Here is a 25,544-nt window from a genome sequence, read left to right as displayed (position 1 = left end):
GCTGCAGGCTTAGGCTCCTTTCACACATCCGGCTTGAGCTCTGCGGCTCAATCCGGCTGTGCAAGCTATGCAACGGATGCGGTGAAAACACTGCATCCTTTGCATAAGTTTTTCCCATGCGGCCCGTCCGGTTTTTGCCGCTTGCGGCATGCTACTGAGCATGTGCAGTGGCAAAAAACGCATGTGGCGGCCGGATGCGGTTTTTGCCGCATCGCGCCGCATCCGGCCGCCATAGGCATGCATTGATAAATGCGCCGCATTATCTTTATATATTCATGTGAATCACATAGAAGTTTGGGTGGTTGTAAGAGGACATGTAGATAAACACCATCTGTAATTAGGTTGCATATAGTGATAAAGGGGTTAAATGCAGAGACATGTTACAGGCATCTACTAGATTAGCTGCAGGCTTAAGGCCCCTTTACACACTGAAACTTTCTAGCGATCCCACCAGCGATCCCAACCTGGCCGGGATCGCTACAAAGTCTCTGGTGAGTCGCTGGTGAGCTGTCAAACAGGCAAACCTGGCCAACGACGCAACAGCGATCCGGACCTGCAGAATGACCTAGCTAGTCATTGGGGATGTGGTAAAGCAGCTTTTTGAAAGGGAAGTCGCTAACGAAGTCGCTGTAAAGTCCCCTTTACACAAAGGACCAAAGAATGGTCCTGAACGATTTGTAGCGATCACAACTTCACAGCAGGGGCCAGGTCGCTGATGTGTTTCACACACTGCAATGTCGCTGGGGAGGTCGCTATAACGTCACAAAATCGGTGAAGTTACAGCGATGTCGTTTGCGATGTTGCAGTGTGTAAAGCCACCTTTAGGGTCATATACCTGATAAAGGCTCCTGCAGACTTCTCTCATATGGAGGAAGAGGTTTTAGACATTGGTGGGGTGGATATTTTCCTTCTGTAGGTAGAACGTTACATAAGCAATAAAGGACTTTGGTATTTAGTGGAGGAGGGGTGAGTTCAGCAGCAGCGCTGGTGTAGTTGTGTCTTACCTGCACGCCACCTTCCCAGGATCTGGCCGTCAGTAGCACTATTCAGTGCTGTGATGGCTTTTGGATCCATACCCTTCAAACCCTGACACCAAAAGGGTTAAATCGAGAAATAGATTGGTTATTATAATATGATGATCATATTTTAACTTTCTTATTATATCCTTTCCAGAAGCCTTGATGAACTTCACCTCTCCTTCTCCTTTCCTCCACCCTTGCATATATGGTAACGTATACCCTCCGTCCCTTGAACCCCCCCAAACCATTCCCCCCCCTTTGTTTTCTCCCTTTCTCCTCAATTACTTATTTGTAACTATATCCCATACCAATGTTTTAACTACTCTGTATACTATGACCTCCTTTTGTTCCTATGATTATCCATCTTGTATGGTAAACTTTGGTAGTACGGGACCCTTACTTAGAGCAATGTACAATTTATATGTCTATCCTTAACACCATACCTCCCAACCGTCCCGGATACAGCGGGACTCTCACGCTTTTGAGCCTTTGATCCCGAGTCCCGCCCGTGGGCCTGAGTATCCCATGGCTCCACCCACCCACTGTAGCCCCGTCTCGCTGTTTCTCCCTTCTATTCATTACAGAGTCGAGCGCGCACCTTGAAACTCCTGTGACTGCTGCTGAGGTATGAATCACCCCCTGCAGCAGAGCCGACATCCCCAGACCCAGAGCGGATCCCCTGCAGCAGAGCCGACCCCCCCCTCCCCCAGAGCGGACATCCCCAGCCCCGGAGCCTGCGCTTCTCTGCAACTGTTCTCTCTGATTCCCCCGTGTGTGGCTTCTCACTGCTGCAGACACACGGGGAATCAGGAAGCTGAGGAAAAAGTGCAACCAACACTTCTCTCTCCTGCAGATAGCACTGACAATAGCAATAACCTATGCAGAGTTACATCTGCAGACTTCTATTAGTTTACCGATCACATGGTCTCCTGCCTGTGGAGATGCTGGGTCCTAGCTGTCCAACAGGTTCAGCTCTACTTTATCCTGGCTCCCCTACCAGTTAAAGGGAACCTGTCAGCAGAAATTTCGCAATAAAACTAAAAGATTCCCCCTCTGCAGCTCCTGGGCTGCATTCTAGAAAAGTTCCTGTTGCTATTGTGCCCCCTTTGAAACCTAAAAAAGTACTTTATAAAGCCTTACCTTTTTGTATGCAAATGTTTTTTTATGGTCACGGGGGCGGGCTGTCTGGCGTCCGTTATTCCCCCTCCTACCGCTTTACGCAGTCCCCCATTGCTCATTTCCATACATGAGGACGCCTTCCTCATGTAACTGTCCTCCCGAAGTTTTGCGCATGCCCAGTGGCACTCTCGCGGGACTGAGCACTGTGCAAAGTGTGAACGCTTTTGAGGTGATTGCGCAGGCGCGAGATTATGGGCGGCGCTGTGATTGTCATCAGCAGCGTTATCCAAGTACCCGCCCATAATCTCGTGCCCGCACTTTTCCCTCTGACTCCACTGTTATGCGCAAGCGCTGGCCATATGAACCATGTTACCTATTACCGCTTGCACGAGATTATGGGCGGGTACTTGGATGACTTTGCTGATGACAATCACAGTGCCGCCCATAATCTCGTGCCCACGGTAATAGGTAACATGGTTCATATGGCCAGTGCTTGCGCATAACTGTGGAGGCAGAGTGAGAAGCGCGGGCACGAGATTATGGGTGGGTACTTGGATGACGCTGCTGATGACAATCACTGCGCCGCCCATAATCTCGCGCCTGCGCAATCACCTCAAAAGCGTTCACACTTTGAACAGTGCTCAGTCCCGCGAGAGTGCCACTGGGCATGCGCAAAACTTCGGGAGGACAGTTACATGAGGAAGGCGTCCTCATGTATGGAAATGAGCAATGGGGGACGGCGTACAGCGGCAGGAGGGGGAATAACGGACGCCAGGCAGCCCGCCCCCGTGACCATAAAAACAGATTTGCATACAAAAAGGTAAGACTTCATAAAGTATTTTTTTAGGTCTCAAAGGGGGCACAATAGCAACAGGAACCTTTCCAGAATGCAGCCCAGGAGCTGCAGAGGGGGAATCTTTTATTTTTTTTGCTAAATTTCTGCTGACAGGTTCCCTTTAAAGGGAACCTGTCAGGTGCAATATGCACTCAGAGCCAGGAGCAGTTCTGGGTGTATATTGCTATTCCCTGCCTAACTGTTTCTGTATATACTAGCATAGATAAAGGCATCTATAGAAAAAGTATTTTTAAAGAGCTTATATCTTATGCTAATTAGCGCGGCGACTAGTCCCAAGGGCGTTACTTCACTTGGCTAGTCGGCTCACATAGCGTGTTAGTACTCACACAGGGGCGTAATAACATGCTAACATGCTATGCGAGTCGACTAGCCAAGTGAAGTAACGCCCTTGTGACTAGTCCCCCGCTCATTAGCATAAGATATAAGATCTTTAAAAATATTTGTTCTAATGATCTCTTTATCTGTGCTAGTGTATACAGGGACGGTTAGGCAGGGATTAGCAATATGTACCCAGAACTGCTCCTGGCTCTGAGTGCATATTGCACCTGACAGGTTCACTTTAAAGGGAACCTGTCACCAGATTTGGGGCCTATAAGCTGCGGCCACCACCAGTGGACTCTTATATACACATTCTAACATGCTGTATACATACCTGCCAACCTTCCCGGATACAGCGGGACTATACCGGATTTCAGCGGGTGTCCCGGTGTCACGATCGTGAGGCTTTTGTCCCGTGGCTCCGCCCACCCGCTCTCTCCCCATCTGACTTTCTCCCCCTCCTAATGCACATGAGCAGAGCCGAGCGCTGCTTCACTGCTCTGTCTCTGTGGTGCCGCTATTATGGGTGGGCGGCAGCAGCATTTCCCTGGCTGCCGGCGCTTTAAATCGGCACCTGCAGCTCAGCGTGCACTCACTGCTCTCAGTTGAGCTGCTTGTCTACGGACATTCATCTGTGGGCGGAGCTACCGAGCAACATGCTGAGCTCTGTCCATAGATGAAGAGACTGGAGGAAGAGGAGCTGCAATACCAAGAAACGCTGTATGTGACCCCCCCCCCCACCTACCCAGAGCTGTATGCCCCAGCCCCCCCTCACCAGATCTGTATGCCCCTTAGCCCTCACACCAGATTTGTATGCACCCCAGCCCCCCCACCAGATCTATATGCCCCCCAGCTCTGTATGCCTCCAGGCCCCTCCCACCAGATATGTATCCCAGCCCCCCCTCACCAGATCTGTATGCCCCAGCAGCCCCCTCCTCACCAGAGCTATATGCCTCCAGCCACCCCCCCACCAGATCTGTGTTCCCCCCAGCCCCCACACCAAATTTGTATGCCGCCATCCCCCCCATCGGAGCTGTATGGGCCCCCAGAGCTGTATAAGCCCCAACACCAGAGCTATATGCCCCTTAGTAATATCTATGCTACCAGTAATTTGTATGCGCTACAGTAAAGTTTATTTCCCCCAGTAATGTGTATACCCCTTAGTAACATGTATGCCCCTCAGTGAAAAACACAGACGCTCTTCACTGACGTGTTAAACACGCATATAGTCCTTCATACTCCGTGATTCACGGTACACAGTGGTTGTCCATGTGCAATCCGTGATACGTGATCCGTACGCCGTGATTGCACATGGACATATACTCACCTGCCCCCGCTCTCTCACCTCTGCAGCTACTTCCGGGCCAGCTCTGGCTGCATAAATGAATATGCATGCTATAATGAACCGGCCAGGAAGAAGCAGAGAGCAGCTGCCGAACTCAGCATCGCTGGAGAAGGTGAGTTGAAAAAGCTTTTTATTTTAAATGTCCGTGTTTTTCTGGTACGTGTTTCACGGATCACACCATAGTGTGGTCTGTGGGACATCAGTGATGCCAGAAAAAAACTGGACATGTTTCTGTGCGGTATTCACGGATATGCATGTACGCCGAATGGAGACACGGTCAGTGAAAAATCACTGATGTGTGTGCAGACCCATTGATTATGATGGGTCTGCATAGGTCAGTGATTCTCGTACGTATAAAAACTAGCACATACATACCAGAATCACTGACATCTGAAACAGGCCTAATATGGATGCCCCTCAAGTACTGTCTATGCCCCCAGCCCCTCCTGTGCTGAATATACTGTAGCCCCAGCCCCTCCTGTGCTGTATATACTGTAGCCCCCAGCCCCTCCTGTGCTGTATATACTGTAGCCCCCAGCCCCTCCTGTGCTGTATATACTGTATCCCCCAGCCCCTCCTGTGCTGTATATACTGTAGCCCCCAGCCCCTCCTGTGCTGTATATACTGTAGCCCCCAGCTCCTCCTGTGCTGTATATACTGTAGCCCCCAGCCCCTCCTGTGCTGTATATACTGTAGCCCCCAGCCCCTCCTGTGCTGTATATACTGTAGCCCCCAGCCCCTCCTGTGCTGTATATACTGTATAGATATACAGTGTGTATATATATATGCTATGTATGTATCACAAGAGAGGATGGGGGTTTTATATATTAGTATATAAACCCCCATCCTCCCTTGTGATACATACACTGTGCGTGGCTAGGTCTGTTAAAGTGATGCCAAGTGATCACATGCCGAGGAGGAGCTGGATAGAGACAAGCGGGGTAGGTGAGTGCGGCTGCTGCCGGCTTCCCCATATTATTACCTCCAATGTGTGTATATGTATGATGTATATATCTATGTATGTCAGTGTAGATGACTGTGTATAGATTTGTCTGTTTATATTTATTTTATGGAATTTGTCTTCAAATATGTACCGTATATGTGCCTATGCCTGTGCCCACAATCAGGACTCACTGTGTCCTGGAGGCAGCGGGTCCTGACCTGCGGGGCTGCTCGTCTCCTCCGCAAGAGACCACAGCTGCCTGTGCCCACGATCAGGACTCGCTGTGTCCTGGAGGCAGCGGGTCCTGACCTGCGGGGCTGCTCGTCTCCTCCGCAAGAGACCACAGCTGCCTGTGCCCACGATCAGGACTCGCTGTGTCCTGGAGGCAGCGCGTCCTGACCTGCGGGGCTGCTCGTCTCCTCCGCAAGAGACCACAGCTGCCTGTGCCCACGATCAGGGTTCAGTGCGCTGTGGTTTCCTGCTGTTTTCTCCCTACGGAGGACGCATGCAACTGCAGCAAACACTTGATATGCTGCAGTCTGGAAAGACGCTCCGCAGGTCAGTGTTTGCTGCAGAAAAAACAAGCACAGTTGGCACGAGATTTCTAGAAACCCTCCACTGTGCTTGTACTTTCCAATGCAGCGTTTTAGACACAGCAAAAACACACTACATACAAAATGCTGCAAACACTGATCGTGGGCACGCAGCCTTAAACAATGTGATCAGCAGTGCTGAAAAGGATTGGATGTGGGCGTGACAGATTGCAAAATGGGTGTGGTTAGGGGCGTGGCTTAAAATTGCCGCTGCGCGCTACGCGCGCCACATACTTTGTCACTCTTTCTCATCTTTAAATGTTGGGAGGTATGCTTAACACATTCCATTTCAGACTAAAAAAATCCTCCTCCAACGTTGGACTCAAGAATTTATAATATATATGTATATATAATATGTGCCTATATGCCTTATAAATTATGCTCTATGTAATCTATACCTCTTTTTTCATATATCCCTAATACATATAATGGACCCTTGAGACGCTTTTCTCCTTTCCTCTAGCTATTCTGCCAAACAGCAGCATTTTCCTATATAACACATTGCAATACCCATCACTTTCAATGATTACGGTAATGTACCGCATATTCAGTGGATTACAGCTGTCTCCACTGCACGTGCGTTTAGTCTGTGGCCACTTCCTGCTTTACATGTTAAAAGCCATCACAGCACTGAATAGTGCTGCTGACGGCCAGATCCTGGGAAGTTGGCGTGCAGGTAGTTTCACACTTGCGTTGAACGGTATCCGTTGCATTGCGTTGTGTAACGGATGTGTTGCATATAGTGGCACAACGGATGCAACGGATGCTGCAAAACAACGGAATCCGTTTTGATTTTTTTTTTTCTCCCATTTTTACCAGCGGCAGACTATAGTGAACGATCAGCTGATCGCTCCCTGCAGCCGGCCGCCGGGTGATCAGCTGATCGCTCCCTGCAGCCGACCGCCGGTGATCAGCTGAGCGCTGTCACTTGCCGGCCGCCGGATGATCAGCTGATCGCTCCCTGCAGCCGGCCGCCGGATGATCAGCTGATCGCTCCCAGTAGCCGGCCGCCGGGTGATCAGCTGATCGCTCCCGGCCGCCGGGTGATCAGCTGATCGCTCCCGGCCGCCGGGTGATCAGCTGATCGCTCCCTGCAGCCGGGTGATCAGCTGATCGCTCCCTGCAGCCGACCGCCGGTGATCAGCTGAGCGCTGTCACTTGCCGGCCGCCGGATGATCAGCTGATCGCTCCATGCAGCCGACCGCCGGTGATCAGCTGAGCGCTGTCACTTGCCGGCCGCCGGATGATCAGCTGATCGCTCCCTGCAGCCGGCCGCCGGATGATCAGCTGATCGCTCCCAGTAGCCGGCCGCCGGGTGATCAGCTGATCGCTCCCAGTAGCCGGCCGCCGGGTGATCAGCTGATCGCTCCCGGCCGCCGGGTGATCAGCTGAGCGCTCCCTGCAGCCGACCGCCGGGTGATCAGCTGAGCACTGTAACTTGCCGGCGGGCGGGCGCTCAGCTGAACGTTCGGCCACCGCGAGCCAAAATAAAGTTTGATTTAAAAAAAAAAAAAAAAAAGAGCATGCGCAGTGAAATCCAGAGGATTCCGCTGCTCAAAACAACGTTACATGCTGCGTTCCTCCCGCTGGGCGGAAGCAACGGAGCGTCGCCCAGCGGAAGCAACGCAGGTCCTTTTGGTACAATCCGTCAACCATACAAGTCTATGGGAAACAGCGGAATCCGTTAACGGATTCCGCTGTTTCCCAAAAGGGCGGATTGTAACGGAAGGAAAATAACGCAAGTGTGAAAGTACCCTAAGACACAACTACACCAGCGCTGCTGCTGAACTCACCCCTCCTCCACTAAATACCAAAGTCCTTTATTGCTTATGTAACGTTCTACCTACAGAAGGAAAATATCCACCCCACCAATGTCTAAAACCTCTTCCTCCATATGAGAGAAGTCTGCAGGAGCCTTTATCAGGTATATGACCCTAAGGCTGCTTTCACACCTCCGGTTTCTGCAATGCGGCACAATCCGGCACTTTGCAAGAAAATCGCAACCGTTTTTTTTTTGCTGCCGGTTGCGTTTTCCTGCATAGACTTTAATTAGTGCCGCATGGCCTTGCGTTCCATCCGGTTTTTGCCGCATGCGGCAGATTTAGCTGATGCGGCGGCCGGATGGAACGTTGCCTGGTACGTTTTTTCGTGCGGCAAAAAAACCCGCATCGCGCCGCACCCGGCCGATGCGGCGCATTTTTCAATGCATGCCTATGGCGGCCGGATGCAGCGCGATGCGGCAAAAACCGCATCCGGCCGCCGCATGCGGTTTTTGCCACTGCGCATGCTCAGTAGCATGCCGCAAGCGGCAAAAACCGGACGGGCCACATGGGAAAAACTTATGCAAAGGATGCGGTGTTTTCACCGCATCCGTTGCATAGCTTGCACAGCCGGATTGAGCCGCAGAGCTCAAGCCGGATGTGTGAAAGCAGCCTAAAGCCTGCTTTACACGGTACGACCGATTGTGCGATTTCACAATCGATCGTACCCGTCCCCGTCCTTTATGCGTCACGGGCAAATCGCTGCCCGTGTCGCACAAAGTTACTAAACCCCGTCACACATACTTACCTCTCGTGCGACCTCGCTGTGGGCGGCGAACGTCCACTTCCTGGAGTGGGAGGGACGTTCGGCGTCAGTGACGTCACACGGCCGCCGGCCAATCAAAGCGGAGGGGCGGAGATGAGCAGGATGTAAACATCCCGCCCACCTCCTTCCTTCCACATAGAGCCGGCGGCCGCCGCGGGAGGCAGGTGAGCTGCTCATCGTTCCCGTGGTGTCACACGGAGCGACGTGTGCTACCACGGAAACGATGGGCGACTAAAGTAACCGATATTATGGAACCTAACGAGCAGTACCCGACTCACGATTTGTGAGCGATACTGCGTCGCTAGGAGGTGTCACACAGGCCGGCATCGCCAGCGATGCCGGATGTGCGTCACAAAAACCGTGACCCCGACGATCTATCGCCCGATAGATTGCCTGGTGTAAAGCAGCCTAAGCCTGCAGCTAATCGAGTAGATGCCTGTAACATGTCTCTGCATTTAACCCCTTTATCACTATATGCAACCTAATTACAGATGGTGTTTATCTACATGTCCTCTTACAACCACCCAAACTTCTATGTGATTCACATGAATATATAAAGATAAAAGGTACTTGTAAAAGTCTCTTTCAACACTATATAAACCTGCCAAATATTACTCTATAACTGCCCAGCACTATATAAGCCTATGAATTAATAGTACTAAAAAATGCATGATCTATTCTAATTTTAGCTGGAAATCTCTTCCATTGGAATACATGTACACGAATTCCTTCCAGCCAAAGGAAATCTAACCTGCTTCTAGGTATGTGCATAGAGGCTGGAATATAGTAAATATTGATGTCTCTTTGGTTTTATATATATACTTTAAAAAAAATCCATTCAAGGTGAATGTAAAGAAGATCTATTCAATCACTGCTCCCTATTGTTTGCGATATTCACCCCTTGAAATCGCCGGTGCTCCAACAATCCCATATAACACTGATTGAAATATTATTCATAAAATCAATGATAAAGGTTCCTTATCATCTGTATACACAATAAACTTGTCATTTACAATCAATTAACACATATCCTTCCTCTGCAGACTTCATCCTCTGGAAAATCTTGTATCATAAACTATTCTTGGTGGTACTCCTTCCATCCTGCTCCATTATATTCTTCTCTTCTGAAACAGCCCTCTTGTGGAGGTATGCGAGAATGTATTACCCCTATATTCTGATTGTAACCGTGATATACTGTGAGCCATGCATACTTTATAATACGCTCACACATGGTATCTATTGTATATAGATGTATATTATGTAATATATGTAAATATTGATTTCTTTATTTCTCACTTCACAGCGACTATACATGATAAAGGCCTTTGGGCCGAAACGTCCACCATCTTTTGTCGCCATCAAATAAATAATCACTTTTTTGCAAAGAAAAAAACTTTTTGTCTTCATTTTATCAACAAGTTCAGAAGTTGGGCAGAGAAAAAGGATGAAATAGCAGACAGACATTGTGCGATTCTGGTTAGTAAGAAGGTGATATTGGGTTCAGAGAGATAGATCTACATATCATCAACATAGAGATGATACTGAAAGCCGTAGGACTCTAAAGGTGGCTTTACACATTGCAACATCGCAAACGACATCGCTGTAACGTCACCGGTTTTGTGACGTTACAGCGACCTCCCCAGCGACATTGCAGTGTGTGAAATACATCAGCGACCTGGCCCCTGCTGTGAAGTTGCTGATCGCTACAAATCGTTCAGGACCATTCTTTGGTCCTTTGTGTAAAGGGGACTTTACAGCGACTTCGTTAGCGACTTCCCTTTCAAAAAGCTGCTTTACAACGTCCCCAATGACTAGCTAGGTCATTCTGCAGGTCCGGATCGCTGTTGCGTCGTTGGCCAGGTCTGCCTGTTTGACAGCTCACCAGAGACTTTGTAGCGATCCCGGCCAGGTTGGGATCGCTGGTGGGATCGCTAGAAAGTTTCAGTGTGTAAAGGGGCCTTATGAGCTGTCCCAGGCCGAACCTTGGGGGACACTAACAGATAGTATGTACAGTATATAGTAATTGTTTGCTATTCAACCTTAAAAGTATTTGCAAGGTCAGGCACTGACAATGGCCATTGAAGTCTGACTGACAAGCGACCAAGATCAGCATGCAAATTTCTGTCTTGCGGCCTCCTGGCTTTCCCTCTATAGTTGATGTTGGGGGACACAAGAAACAGCCATGTGCAATTTTTAGGCTTTGTTCACTACGAGATAAGCCAGAGTCAGAGGAGTCTGCCAGTGGCTCTCTTGTAGAGAACACAGGAGCAGTCAGCCAGCTGACCGTACTTGTGTATGAGAGAAGTGAGGGGAGACAGCTGCTGGTCAAACATTCAGACAAATCATCGCTCGGTTGACAGCTGTCAAAAGCTATCTAAAATTAAAGTAATTTTCCATCTGGAGACATTAAAAAGCAAGTTGGTTATAGATGATGACATTTTTGGTCAATTTTCTGTATGGTATGCTAGTGACCATCCAACATAGTGAGCATGTCATTCCTTCCTTGCTACGTGAATCAACTGTGTGATAATAAAAAAAAAAAAAAAAAGCAGAGAACTGTGCCTCCTGCTGATTGATGGAGGATGGAGCCAGTGGGAGCATCTTACACATGTGTTCACTGCTGTCTACATCCTGTGGATGCAAATAGTGGTGACATTGTGTGGCGGGCAGCAGTGATGGCCTGGCGGCGGAAGGCATGGTACAGCCCACAGTCCACTGGTTTCCACCCTTCAGCTGTCTCGGTCTACGGGCCGGACGGGAATAACAGAGGGCCGAATGTGGCTTGTGGACCACCCTTTGCCCAGCCCTGTTGTATGATGTAGCAGCCACACATTTTCAGCATCCAAACCTAAAACTGACCACTGAGAAGACAGTGTAATTTCTTTATTTGTACATTACTAAAATAGTGTAGATGCGGCCAGGGCCGGCCTTAGCCTGAATGGTGCCCTGTGCAAAACTGCCCTTTGGTGACCCCCCCCCCCCCCCCCCCCCCAACTGATATTTTTTTTTTTTTTTTTATCCAGTTTCCAGGAAACAAATGAGGACCAGAGGTCATTTTTTTTTTTTTTTATATCCAAAGAAAATTGATTTATTCAAATATACAATAAAGTCCTCCAGATTTGTGCTGGAGAATCTGCTTCTCAAATCCACATTAATTCCACATCTGAAATTATTCTTATTGGGGTCTTCTCATCTCGTACATGCTGTATGCCTGGATATTATATTATGGATGGTACATATGGATCCCCCCAATGGTGCGCACATGTATCTGGAGAATGAGGCACTGCCGCTCTTCGTGGAGAGATGTTATAAATTCCTATACATTTAGAGCGGCGCAGGTCGAGGTCCCATTGGTGGGATATACATCTACTATACAAATCCTGAGGATAAATGTACCAGGTGATACCAGACAAGGCACCATGTAGCAGGCGGGTGATGCTGCGTGTACTCTGGATCAAAAAGTCCAAAATACAGATGTTAAAGGGGAATGTAAGAAATTAGAAAAAGCTCTGCTTTATACATACCGTATTTTTCGGACCATAAGACGCACTTTTTTCAACCAAATTTGGGAGGAAAGTGTGGGGTGCGTCTTATGGTCTGAAGCTGCGGGGTAGGGAGCTGTGGGGAGTCCGCGCTATGCAGTGGGATCACAGTAGGCAGTGAGGGTCGCTGCTGCAGGAAGCCGGCTGCTGGAGAAACCACGTGTGCCCGCTGCTTAAAGTCAGTGAATATTCATAGGCTGCTCCCCGCCCACCTCTCTCTGCAGTCAGCGGGTGTGAGGAGCAGCTAATCAATAGTTTAATGTAAACCGCAGTCACACGTGGGAGCTCCAGAAGCCGGCTTCCTGCAGCGGCTGAGGAGACTGTGTCCGCTGTGTAGGAGGCAGGAGCAGGGGGCCGCTGCACTCATGTATGGCACGGGGGGAAGTGCAGATCACTGCAGTGTCCGGGCCAGAGCATGGCATACCTTCACAGCACAGCCGCAGTCTCTGTGCTGAGGGCTCAAATTACTTTCACTTTGATCCTTCCTCTGCACTAGAAACAGTCAGTAGCTGACAAGGACCTACAGTGATGTAATGCAGAGGGGTGGGCCAGAGCAGCACAGAACAGCACAGTGCTCGCCCCTTCATTACATCACTGCAGGTCCTCGAGCACATCAGAAAAAGTAAGACGATGCTGAAGTTGGTTTCTTATTCGTCCAGTTTCTTATTCGGGGCTGAAGTTGGTTTCTTATTCGTCAGTTTCTTATTCGGCAATTTAGTTTTTTCAGTTTTTTATGCATTTATCAACAAAAATGACACATCACAATAATAAAATACAATGCACTGATGTGCCCTAATATACATACACTCAAAACCAGCTGCGAAAATTATAAAACTGGCAAAAAAATGGGCATCAAAGTGGACACCAAAGTATGTTAGTGAAAGGGTTAAATGGCTTTGGGCCACTGATCTCACACCACATTTACATACCTAGTGATGCTACACATCAAATTCAGATCACTCCAGCCTGGCCCAAACAGGCTGGAGTGATCTGAATTTTATGTGTGTCATCACTAGGTATGTAAATGTGGTGTGAGATTAGTGGCCCAAAGCCATTTAACCCCTCAAAAACACTGGTTACTTATTCAAATCTGTGAAAACTGGGGTTTTGCCCACTTTGATGCTAGTTCTGATGCCCAGAACCTGTTTGGGCCAGGCTGGAGTGATCTGAATTTTATGTGTGTCATCACTAGGTATGTAAATGTGGTGTGAGGTCAGTGGCCCAAAGCCATTTAACCCCCTCAAAACACTGGTTACTTATTCAAATCTGTGAAAACTGGGGTTTTGCCCACTTTGATGCTAGTTCTGATGCCCAGAACCTGTTTGGGCCAGGCAGGAGTGATCTGAATTTTATGTGTGTCATCACTAGGTATGTAAATGTGGTGTGAGGTCAGTGGCCCAAAGCCATTTAACCCCCTCAAAACACTGGTTACTTATTCAAATCTGTGAAAACTGGGGTTTTGCCCACTTTGATGCCAGTTCTGATGCCCAGAACCTGTTTGGGCCAGACTAAAGTGATCTAAATTTTATGTGTGTCATCACTAGTTATGTAAATGTGGTGTGAGATCAGTGGCCCAAAGCCATTTAACCCCCTCAAAACACTGGTTACTTATTCAAATCTGTTAAAACTGGGGTTTTGCCCACTTTGATGCTAGTTCTGATGCCCAGAACCTGTTTGGGCCAGGCAGGAGTGATCTGAATTTTATGTGTGGCATCACTAGGTATGTAAATGTGGTGTGAGATCAGTGGCTCAAAGCCATTTAACCCCTCAAAAACACCAGTTACTTATTCAAATCTGTGAAAATTGGCTGTGTGCCCACTTTGATGCCAGTTTTGATGCCCAGAACCCCTTTGGGCCAGGCTGGAGACACTTGAGTTTGATTAGAGGCATCACTAGATATGCAATTGTGGTGTTAGATTAGTGGCCCAAAGCCATTTAACCCTTTCACTAACATACTTCGGTGCCCACTTTGATGCCCATTTTTTTGCCAGTTTTTTAATTTTCGCAGCTGGTTTTGAGTGTATGTATATTAGGGATCATCAGTGCATTGTATTTTATTATTGTGATGTGTCATTTTTGTTGATAAATGCATAAAAAACTGAAAAAACTAATTTGCCGAATAAGAAACTGACGAATAAGAAACCAACTTCAGCCCCGAATAAGAAACCAACTTCAGCATCGTAAAAGTAAGGCAATAAATAATATAGTATATAAAGACATTACTGTACACCTGGATGGGGTTGGATCATATATATTACACACACACACTATAACTACACACACACTATAACTACACACACACACACACACACACAATATATATATATAATATATATATATATATATATATATATATATATATACACACACACACAATAAATATATATATATATATAATTGCCTTATTCTGTCTATCTGTCTGTCTGTCATGCTCCGAAATTGTGTCCTTACGGTGACACAAAGCTGATTGGCCGCTGGGCTCGCCATGGCCCCGCCCCCCCCCCCCCCCACGGATTGGCCTCTCGCCCCGGCTCTCTGCAGGCCCCGCCCCCCTCACGCAATGCACGCTCGCTCTGGCCCAACTGACACGGAGCCGCGACTCCCAGGTGAGTACACACACACACATCAGATCACACTCACTCTCACACTCACTCTCACACATCACATCCACACACTCACAACATCCTGGGATATCGCTTGCTTCTACACCGGCTGCGTCAGGATCCCAGCAGCGCCAGACATAACCTTGCGATGCTGGCATCTTGACGGAGGCCGTGAAAGCTGGTAACCATTATACACATCGGGTAACTAAGGTCCCTTAGTTACCCGATGTGTATCATAGTTACCAGTGTACACCGGCTCACACTCACTCTCATACACACCTCACACACACATCACATCGCATCCACACATCAAGGTCCTGCAGCGGCGGAAAATACAGACACATAACAGCACACACAGACACATACACACACACATACACATACACATACACATACACACACACACACACACAAATCAGATCACACTCACTCTCACACACACATCGCATCCACATACTCACAACATCCTGGGATATCGCTTGCTTCTCGGTGGCGATACTGTGCTGTTGTGAGCTTCCAGGACCTGCAGGAGGATCACATGGCCAGAAGCATGTGATATCCCCGGATGTTGTGAGTATAAGCGCGTATGTGCGATATCGTCAGTGTCTGTGTGTGTGAGTGTATGCGATCGGGTGTGTGTGAGTGGATGCGATCGGGTGTGTGTGAGTGGATGCGATCGGGTGTGTGAGTGTCGGCAGAGGAGCACGGCGTGCTGGAGGAGGCTGGGAGCAGAGAGGCTGATCATGGGGAAGGCTGGGAGGAGAGAGGCTGATGCTGGGGGAGGCTGGGAGGGGGAGGCTGGGACGAGGGAGGCTGATGCTGGTGGAGGCTGATACTTGGGGAGGCTGATGCTGGGGGAGGCTGGAAGGAGAGAGGCTAATGCTGGTGGAGGCTGATGCTTGGGGAGGCTGATGCTGGGGGAGACTGGGAGGGGAAGGCTGATGCTGAGGGAGGCTGGGAGGAAGGAGGCTGGGAGGAGAGAGGCTGATCCTGGGGAAGGCTGGGAACGGGAGGCTGATGCTGAGGGAGGCTGGAAGGAGAGAGGCTGATGCTGGGGGAGGCTGGAAGGAGAGAGGCTGATGCTGGTGGAGGCTGATGCTTGGGGAGGCTGATGCTGGGGGAGACTGGGAGCGGAAGGCTGATGCTGAGGGAGGCTGGGAGGAAGGAGGCTGGGAGGAGAGAGGCTGATCCTGGGGAAGGCTGGGAAGGGGAGGCTGATGCTGGGGGAGGCTGGAAGGAGAGAGGCTGATGCTGGTGGAGGCTGATGCATGGGGAGGCTGATGCTGGGGGAGACTGGGAGCGGAAAGCTGATGCTGAGGGAGGCTGGGAGGGGGAGGCTGGGAGGAAGGAGGCTGGGAGGAGAGAGGCTGATCCTGGGGAAGGCTGGGAAGGGGAAGCTGATGCTGAGGGAAGCTGGAAGGAGAGAGGCTGATGCTGGGGAAGGCTGATGCTGAGGGAGGCTGGGAGGGGAAAGCTGATGCTGGGGAAGGCTGGGAGGACGGAGGCTGGGAGGAGAGAGGCTGATCCTGGGGAAGGCTGGGAGAGGGAGGCTGATGCTGGCGGAGGCTGATGCTGGGGGAGGCTGGAAGGAGAGAGGCTGATGCTGGTGGAGGCTGATGCTGGTGGAGGCTGATGCTTGGGGAGGCTGATGCTGAGGGAGGCTGATGCTGAGGGAGGCTGGGAGGAGGGAGGCTGGGAGGAGGGAGGCTGAGAGAAGAGAGGCTGATGCGCACACACACACACACACACACACACACACACACACACACACACACACACACACACACACACACACACGCGCGCACTGCACAACACACCACACACACACACACTGGGAACCACAAACAACTGCCCTACACAGACACCCACACACACAGACAACGCTGCACACACACAACACCCAACACACAAACACCGCGGCACACACAAATATACGCACATACCGCACAACACACACATTGCACAAAACATACCTCCCCCCAAAACACACCACACACACACACACCGCGCAACACACACACACAATGCTACAGACACACAGCGCTCCACAAACAACGCAACACACGCAACACACATACAACACCGCTCTCACCCCCCGTCACACCCAGACAACACCCAGAACATGTACAGCGCCTACACAAACACTTGGTAACTACACACAACAACATCTCTATATATATATATATATATAAACAAAAATCATACATGAACTACACAATACGTAAATTCTAGAATACCCGATGCGTAGAATCGGGCCACCTTCTAGTATATATATATATATATATATATATATATATATATATATATATATATATATATATATATATATATATATATACACACTCGCACACAATATAACTATATATATACACACACACACACACACACACACCAGATTGGAGGATCACACATATAATGATGGGGAACATACATATTCCACGATGGGGGCCACATATACCTGGAAGGTACCCAGAATGGGGGATATGAGGACAGAATTTGGGGATATTATTACCTCAGTAACTCTGTCAGCAGTAAAATAACAGTGTGTCATGACCACATTCTTTTACTTTAATTTTATTTTTTTCTATTTTTTTTTCCTCCTCTAAAACAAGGGTGCGTCTTATAGTCCGAAAAATACGGTAATAAAGAGTCCTCAGGTTATATGTGTCACTGCCTCTCAGCTCCACTGACCTGAACACACTGAGGTGCAGCACCACATACACACCATAAGGACAGGGGGGCGCTGTGTATGTGTCGCTGCCTCTCAGCTCCACTACCCTGAGCAGACTGAGATGCAGCACCACATACCATAAGGATGGGGGGCGCTATGTATGTTTCGCTGCCTCTCAGCTAAAATTACCTGAACAGACTGAGGTGCAGCACCACATACACACCATGAGGATGGGGGGGCGCTGTGTATGTGTCGCTCCACTGACCTGAACAGACTGAGGTGCAGCATCACATGCACACCATGAGGGAGGGGCATGGTGTATGGAAGAACTATGGCATATATACTGTAATCCCTTTATTAACTAGTCTGGGCTCACCGCTTTTGGCAATGCTGCAAATACTTTTGATGGAAAATTTGTAAGATAAATCCACGCCGAATAATGTAATATTCTGCAGAACTTCATAATGCACACCTCAGCTGCTGCAGAACCTCATCATACACACCTCAGATGCTACAGAATCTCATAATACACCTCAGCTACTGCAGAACCTTATAATACACCTCAGCTGCTGCAGAACCCCATAATACACCTCAGCTGCTGCAGAACCTCATAATGCACCTCAGCTGCTGCAGAACCTCATAATACACCTCAGCTGCTGACGATGCAGTACACTGATAGAATGGCCTTCATAACGACACTGAGGCTAAGTTCACACAGTGCATCTTTTGCTGCATTTTTGAGGTCACAAAGATGCCCCCTGCATGCACTTCCTCCTCCCAGCAAAGTCTATGGGTTTGCTCTTTTGCTGTCCACGCTGGGCATCTTTTATTGGCTGCATCTTGGCTGCGTTTTTGAAGCTGCAGCATGTCAATTATTTTTGCGTTCCAGTCAAAAGGTTAGACTTAAAAACCGCATTGGGCAAAACGTGGTAAAAACGCGTCAAAAACACATTGCGTTTTTTTATGCGTTTTTGCCGCGGTGCGTTTTTGGTGCATTCTTGGGACAAAAACGCTGCATATTTGTGGTAAAAAGATGCCCCGTGTGAACATACCCTAAACCATTCCATGTGATGTGCAGACGGCAGGGACGCCATGTAACATATGAGACTCCAATGTTATTTTGCTACCAGGTAAGGAATCTGACAGTGGATTCCTCCTACACGTCCCCCGCGTGGAAGGAATCAAACACCGACTCCATTATTGCAGTCATGAATATTTTACTCTGACGATTCCACATTTCAGATAAAACACATTTTATCTCTGGCCAGGGACGATGCAGTCAGGATGAGGAGCCTGGGAGGCCGGTGCCCAATGGCTTCTCCCTGATCTGCTGCCCTGGACTGACCGGTGTCTCCCCTGTGTCTGACATTCTGCACATTGACTGGTCGAACGCCCAAAATGTGTAATATACACTTTTAGGATTTAATTTGCCAATTTGAGTGGTCGTGTGATCGCTCACCAGTGATTTGCAGACTTGGGGTCATCTGCTGAATGACGTCTCCTCCTGCGTCTCTCATTGTTATCATTTTCTCATTGTTATAATTTTCAATTTGAGAGAAAAAAGGAGGAGACGTCATTCTGCAGATGACCACACATTGCAAATCACATGTGAGCGATCAGGTGACAACTACTCGAATCAGCAAGTGAAATCCTAACAGAGTGCACATTACACACCTATAAGATATGGCAGGTCAATATTCAGAATTACATTACATTACAAACTGTACGTGACAGGTACAGGGCATATGTAGGGTGTATAATCTAATATATAAAGCTGAGTGTGTATGTGTGGTGTGTGTGTGTGTGTGTGCATATGCATGTGTGTATATCCGTTAAAGGAATCCGCACCGTCGCATTTACAATCACAAAATTTTGCACAGACGCCTCATGTGGGAATGTCATAGACTATGTTTTGAGGGGAAAATTTAACCCCGCACTTTACAGTTATTTGCTGAAAAACCTGCTTACATTAAAATCAATAGAGCTGGGAGCTACAGGTCATTAATAGAGCTGTAATTGGTTGCTATAGGCAACAAAGGACATTCTTAGTATAAGACATGTAATGTGTCAGATAATATGATGTTGATAGAGACAAACACAGAGACACACACAAAGACAGAGACACAGAGAGACTGATATAGAGACAGAGACACAGAGACTGATACAGACACACAAGGACACAGAGTCTGATACAGAGACACAAAGAGAAACACACACAGAGACTGATGCAGAGACACACACATAGACTGACAAATAGACACACAGAGACAGAGACACACAGAGACACAGACATAGAATCACGAGACTGATATAGAGACAGAGAGAGAGACACAGAGACACACACACACAGACTGATACAGAGACACACACACAGAGACATAGACACACAGAAACACAGACACACGGAGACTGATACAGAGACACACACAGAGACAGACTAATACAGAGACTGATACAGAGGCACACAGAGACATAGACACACAAAGACTGATAACTGATACAGAGACACAGAGGCACAGAGAAAGAGACGGAGACACAGAGACAGAGATACACAGAGGCAGACAAACACAGAGACCCACAAAGACAGAGACACACAGACAGAGACACACAGACACGCATACAGAGACACGGACACACACAGAAACACAGACGCACAAACACATTCACACACAGAGACACACAGAGACACAGAGACAGACAGACACACAGGCAGAGACAGGCACATAGACAGAGATACACAGAGACAAACACACACAGAGACCCACAAAGACAGAGACAGAGACACAAAGAGACACAGATATAGACACAGAGACACACATAGATAGAGATACACAGAGAGAGGGAGACAGACAGACACAGAGGGACACAGAGGGTGGGAGAGAGGGAGAGAGACAATTACTTTCCCGGACACTGCCAGGTACTACAGCTAGTAAATATATATATGTATCTATTACCCCCTACACATGCTCTGCACCCAATCTGGCCGCAGCTGCTGGGCCCACTGGCATCACGTCACAGGCTCCCCCTGATGTCATTACAGCTATTTGGAGCCCACAGCTGCAGAGCAAGGGCGAAACAGAGAGCCAGTGGCCAACTGCTCCTCAATGGTTTTCAACCATGCATCCGAGAAAATAGCAATAGCCCCCATCACCCACAGGCCCAGTCATTTTGCCACTGCATAAATTACACCATATACATGAGACACACATAGATACTATAGAAACGATAGATGGGTTGGACTGGGGTGTCTAGGGTCCATAAGAGGAGTTAACTCTAGAGGCCACACAACAACTATATGCAAATAGCTGCAGGAGCCCCCACACAGCCTCCTATGCACAGCAGGAGCCCCCACATAGCCTCCTATGCACAGCAGAAGCCCCCACACAGCCTCCTATGCACAGCAGAAGCCCCCACACAGCCTCCTATGCACAGCAGAAGACCCCACACAGCCTCCTATGCACAGCAGGAGCCCCCACACAGCCTCGTGCACACAGCAGGTGCCCCCACACATTCTATTACACAGAGAAGGAGTCCTCACACAGCCTCCTATGCACAACAGGAGCTCCCACACAGCCTCCTATGCACAGCAGAAGCCCCCACACAGCCTCCTATGCACTGCAGGAGCCCCCACACAGCCTCCTATGCACAGCAGGAGCCCCCACACTGCCTTCTGCACACAGCTGGTGCCCCCAAACATTCTATTACACAGAGAAGGAGTCCTCACACAGCCTCCTATGCACAACACGAGCCCCCACACAGCCTCCTATGCACAGAAAAAGCCCCCACACAGCTTCCTATGCACTGCAGGAGCCCCCACACAGCCTCCTGCACACAGCAGGTGCCCCCACACATTCTATTACACAGAGAAGGAGCCCTCACACAGCCTCCTATGCACAACAGGAGCCCCCACACAGCCTCCTATGCATAGCAGGAGCCCTCACACAGCCTCCTATGCACAACAGGAGCCCCCACACAGCCTCGATTACACAGCTGGAGCCCCCACACAGCCTCCTATGCACAGCAGGAGGCCCCACACAGCCTCCTGCACACAGCAGGTGCCCCCACACATCCTATTACACAGAGAAGGAGCCCTCACACAGCCTCCTATGCACAACAGGAGCCCCCACACAGCCTCCTATACACAGCAGGAGCCCCCACACAGCCTCCTATGTGTCGCGGGCGGAGAAGGGGACACTGCGCTCACCCACTGCTCAGGTCCGGCTGCTGCTGCTGCTCGGTGGTGGCTCGAGCGGTGGGCCGGATCCCGGGGACTCGAGCGGCGTTCCTCGCCCGTGAGTGAAAGGGGGTGGTTTGGTTTTAGGGATATTGTCCGTGACGCCACCCACGGTTGTGGTGAGATTGGTGACACCACCGCTGCTCTGGACGGGGATCCCGGGAGCGATGACGGGGAGCAGCTTGGATGTTGGTTCTCCCCTCCGTGGGTAGGGGGTTGGTTGTCCCGGGGCCCGGTGAGGGCGTAGGGATGTATGGCAGGCGGGTTACGGGGCCTGGTGAGGTGCAGGGTCGCGGGGGCAGCGCTGTGCCGCACGGCACGGTGGTACTCACTCAGCCAATGATGAATGCAAAGTCTCCGGTAAAACAAACGGCTGGATGGACGGGTCCCACAGACGGCTGCGGTGTTTCTCCTCCCGGCAGGTTGATGGTGACTGCCTTTCCCTGCACCTGTGTTGTGTTACGGTTCCAATGGCTTATGGCTTCCCATCGGTAACCCGCTCCCCAGCTTGGATGGAGGCTGAGGGAGCCCCTTTTGCCCGCAGGCTCTGACCCTGGGAACTGTAGCCTTAGCGGTGACTGTGTTTCCCTCTATGGTTTGAGCGGTTGGCTTCAATTGGGTCTTGACTGCTGGGAAACCCTGAAGGTTTCCTTCGCTAACGGATTTGACAAATTTAACGGCGACTCCTAGCCTTGTCGGGGGCCGTAAGCCCTGCCGGATGGTGCTGGCTTCTCTTTACTCTCCGATCCGGTACCGCCGGGCCACCGCCCGTCCACGGTCCATACGGTTTTCTCCAATTAGCCTCTCCTGCAGACGGTCACCACCGTCTGCCAACCTTGCTGAGTGCCCGGGCCACACATCCGGACATGGTCAGTCTCCTCTACTGCTACTTTCCTCTCCAAAACTGATCTGCTTCCTTTTCCCACCTCCAGGACTGTGAACTCCTCGGTGGTGTGGACATCAGCCCCTGGAGTAAGGCAACAAGGATTTTGTGTTTGGCTTCGGTGTGCCTAACCGGGGTGTGGGGTGTGTTGGTGTAATTCTGTGATGACCTGGCTTGTCCAGGGCGCCACATTCCCCCTTAGTAAAATGCAGACCGTCTGCAGGCTGCCCGTCCATCACCGGTTTTATTTTAACTGTAAAAGAGTAAAAACATTTAAAACAAGCATTTTTCAATCTTCTCACATCGGGAGGCACATTTCTTAAACGTTACCAACATTTTTAATAAATACGGTTACGGCTTCCGCTCTTCTCCCACCCAAGCAACCTGGCCCTGATGCTGCCCCTAAGCAAATGGGCAGCATTCCTTGACCCCAGTCCAGCACCAAGTTGCCCGAGCGAGTTCTGTCCCTTTCAGGGGACCTGCGTCCATGGGGACCCCTGAACCCCCCGGAGAAGCGCCACCGGTTACGGTAGTGGCGGGCCTGGGCCATCACTTTCCTCTAGGCCCATCCTCAAAATCAGCCTCTCCGGAGGCGGTCACGGTTTCAAGCCAACAACATTTTTATTTACATTCCACTAGTTCGTGGTTGCCCTGCAAGTTCTCGGGCTTGTCCGTAAGCAGTTCCTTATGCAAGGATCAAAGACAGTCCCTACGGGGACAACAGTGCCCCGTAGCCAACGGGCTACCACAAACAAAACTGTAGGGTCCCAACGGAGACTTGCCGTAGGGTCCCGACGGGGACTGTCAGCTGGGTCCCAGGGGCCATCCACAACGCTTGGCTCCGGTACAGCTTCCTCCTGCAGCTTTCCCACAGTCCACCACCGAACAGCACAAGCCCCCAACGCCACCTTCACACAGGGGTGACACTGTCCCACAGGACTCCATTTTCAGCTGCCGATGATGCGGGTACGACTGCTCCTCCAACCGGACTCCTTAGCCTTGAGGGCCGTCTGGAACGTCAGCAGAGTCCCAATGGGGACCGACAGCAAGGTAACCGGGAACCACTACCATGCTCTAACTTTTCTTTCTTAATCAGCAATCCAGCGGCGCAGCTGCCTTTGCTGCCGCTCCCGGTGCGGAGCACTTTCTGCTTGCTCCGGTTCAGGCGGTGTGGGGGATGGGCCCAGCCGGAGTTCCCCCGTGCCGGCTGCGACCGGTACCTTCGATAATGAGGGACCCCACTGTGACATGGCCTGCTCTGCCTCCTGGCAGCTGTATCCCCGCCGTGCCTCAGCCGAGGCCGGGTGTCTGGGAGCGCTCAGCGGGCCTTGCGGTGCTGGCTTCTGGGCGAGGGTCGCCTCCGCTGCGGCCGGGATGGAAGCCGGGACGGGTGCCAGGGCGGTGGTAAAGGTAGGGCCCGGGGGCCGCAGGTCTGGGCCCTTTCCCACAGACGCTGCGGGCTCCGCTACCGGTGGCAGGGGTAATGGGTCGGTCGGGGCGTTGGCCGCGGGCATGGGCAGTGAGGGAGGTAGCGTGGTGGACGGTAGCAGGCCAGGCCCCTCAGCTGTATCGACCAATCCCTCGGGGACATAGGGGCGTGGGTCGCTTACCCGCTCCTCTGAGACCACCTCCACTTCGGATGCCCAAACGGTTGCGGCCAGGCCCTTCATCTCCGACGTCCACTTCGCCAGCATGAAGTGGACTTGGGCCGGGAGCTCCTGGCACATCTTGCTTCTGGATCCAGGAACGTGTTTCAGCAGAGTCCTGGCATCCCTGCACGCTGCAGCGCTAGTTACATGCGGCTGCGACCACCGCTCCTCCAGCGGCTCCGTCGAACGCAGACATCTTGTTTCCGTCCCCCTTAGTCTTTTTCCGGCTCCTCCTCTACAGGGGCGGGTTTTGATTTTCGCGCCTCCACTGCTCAAGGAGATGCTCGAGCGGGGACTTTTCGCGCCCAAAATGGCGGCTTCTCCAAATTTTCGGCCGGACACCTCCGGCGGTCATAAAGCGCACCTCTACCAGACGGCAGAGCGATAAGATCCTGTTCGTGACGCCAAGTTGTCGCGGGCGGAGGAGGGGACGCTGCGCTCACCCACTGCTCGGGTTCGGCTGCTGCTGCTGCTGCTCGGTGGTGGCTCGAGCTGTGGACCGGATCCCGGGGACTCGAGCGGCGTTCTTCGCCCGTGAGTGAAAGGGGGTGGTTTTGGTTTTAGGGATATTGTCCGTGACGCCTCCCACGGTTGTCGTGAGATTGGTGACACCACCGCTGCTCTGGACGGGGATCCCGGGAGCGATGACGGGGAGCAGCTTGGATGTTGGTTCTCCCATCCGTGGGTAGGGGGTTGGTTGTCCCGGGGCCCGGTGAGGGGGTAGGGATGTATGGCAGGCGGGTTACGGGGCCTGGTGAGGTGCAGGGTCGCGGGGGCAGCGCTGTGCCGCACGGCACGGTGGTACTCACTCAGCCAATGACGAATGCAAAGTCTCCGGTAAAACAAACGGCTGTATGGACGGGTCCCACAGACGGCTGCGGTGTTTCTTCTCCCGGCAGGTTGATGGTGACTGCCTTTCCCTGCACCTATGTTGTGTTACGGTTCCAATGGCTTCCCACCGGTAACCCGCTCCCCAGCTTGGATGGAGGCTGAGGGAGCCCCTTTTGCCCGCAGGCTCTGGCCCTGGGAACTGTAGCCTTGGCGGTGACTGTGTTTCCCTCTATGGTTTGAGCGGTTGCCTGTAATCGGGTCTTGACTGCTGGGAAACCCCCGGAGGTTCCCTTCGCTAACGGATTTGACAAATTTAACGGCGACTCCTAGCCTTGTCGGGGTCCGTAAGCCC

The 25,544-nt window shown here is 50.7% G+C and overlaps 1 protein-coding gene and 1 long non-coding RNA gene across 2 annotated transcripts in view; one reads left to right on the top strand and one right to left on the bottom strand.

Annotated features, from left to right (window-relative positions):
- NALF2 (NALCN channel auxiliary factor 2) overlaps window positions 1-25,544 on the bottom strand; it is a 572,598-nt gene that overhangs the window by 168,237 nt on the left and 378,817 nt on the right. The window lies entirely within an intron of this gene.
- On the top strand, window positions 9,441-10,152 carry LOC142251315 (uncharacterized). The gene is made up of 3 exons (XR_012725303.1): window positions 9,441-9,540; window positions 9,823-9,925; window positions 10,083-10,152. It is a non-coding gene; the product is annotated as an uncharacterized LOC142251315 (long non-coding RNA).

This window comes from Anomaloglossus baeobatrachus, chromosome 9 (assembly GCF_048569485.1).
Source record: "Anomaloglossus baeobatrachus isolate aAnoBae1 chromosome 9, aAnoBae1.hap1, whole genome shotgun sequence".
In the NCBI taxonomy this organism is placed as follows: Eukaryota; Metazoa; Chordata; class Amphibia; order Anura; family Aromobatidae; genus Anomaloglossus; species Anomaloglossus baeobatrachus.
This window is presented reverse-complemented; position numbering and strand designations above follow the sequence as displayed.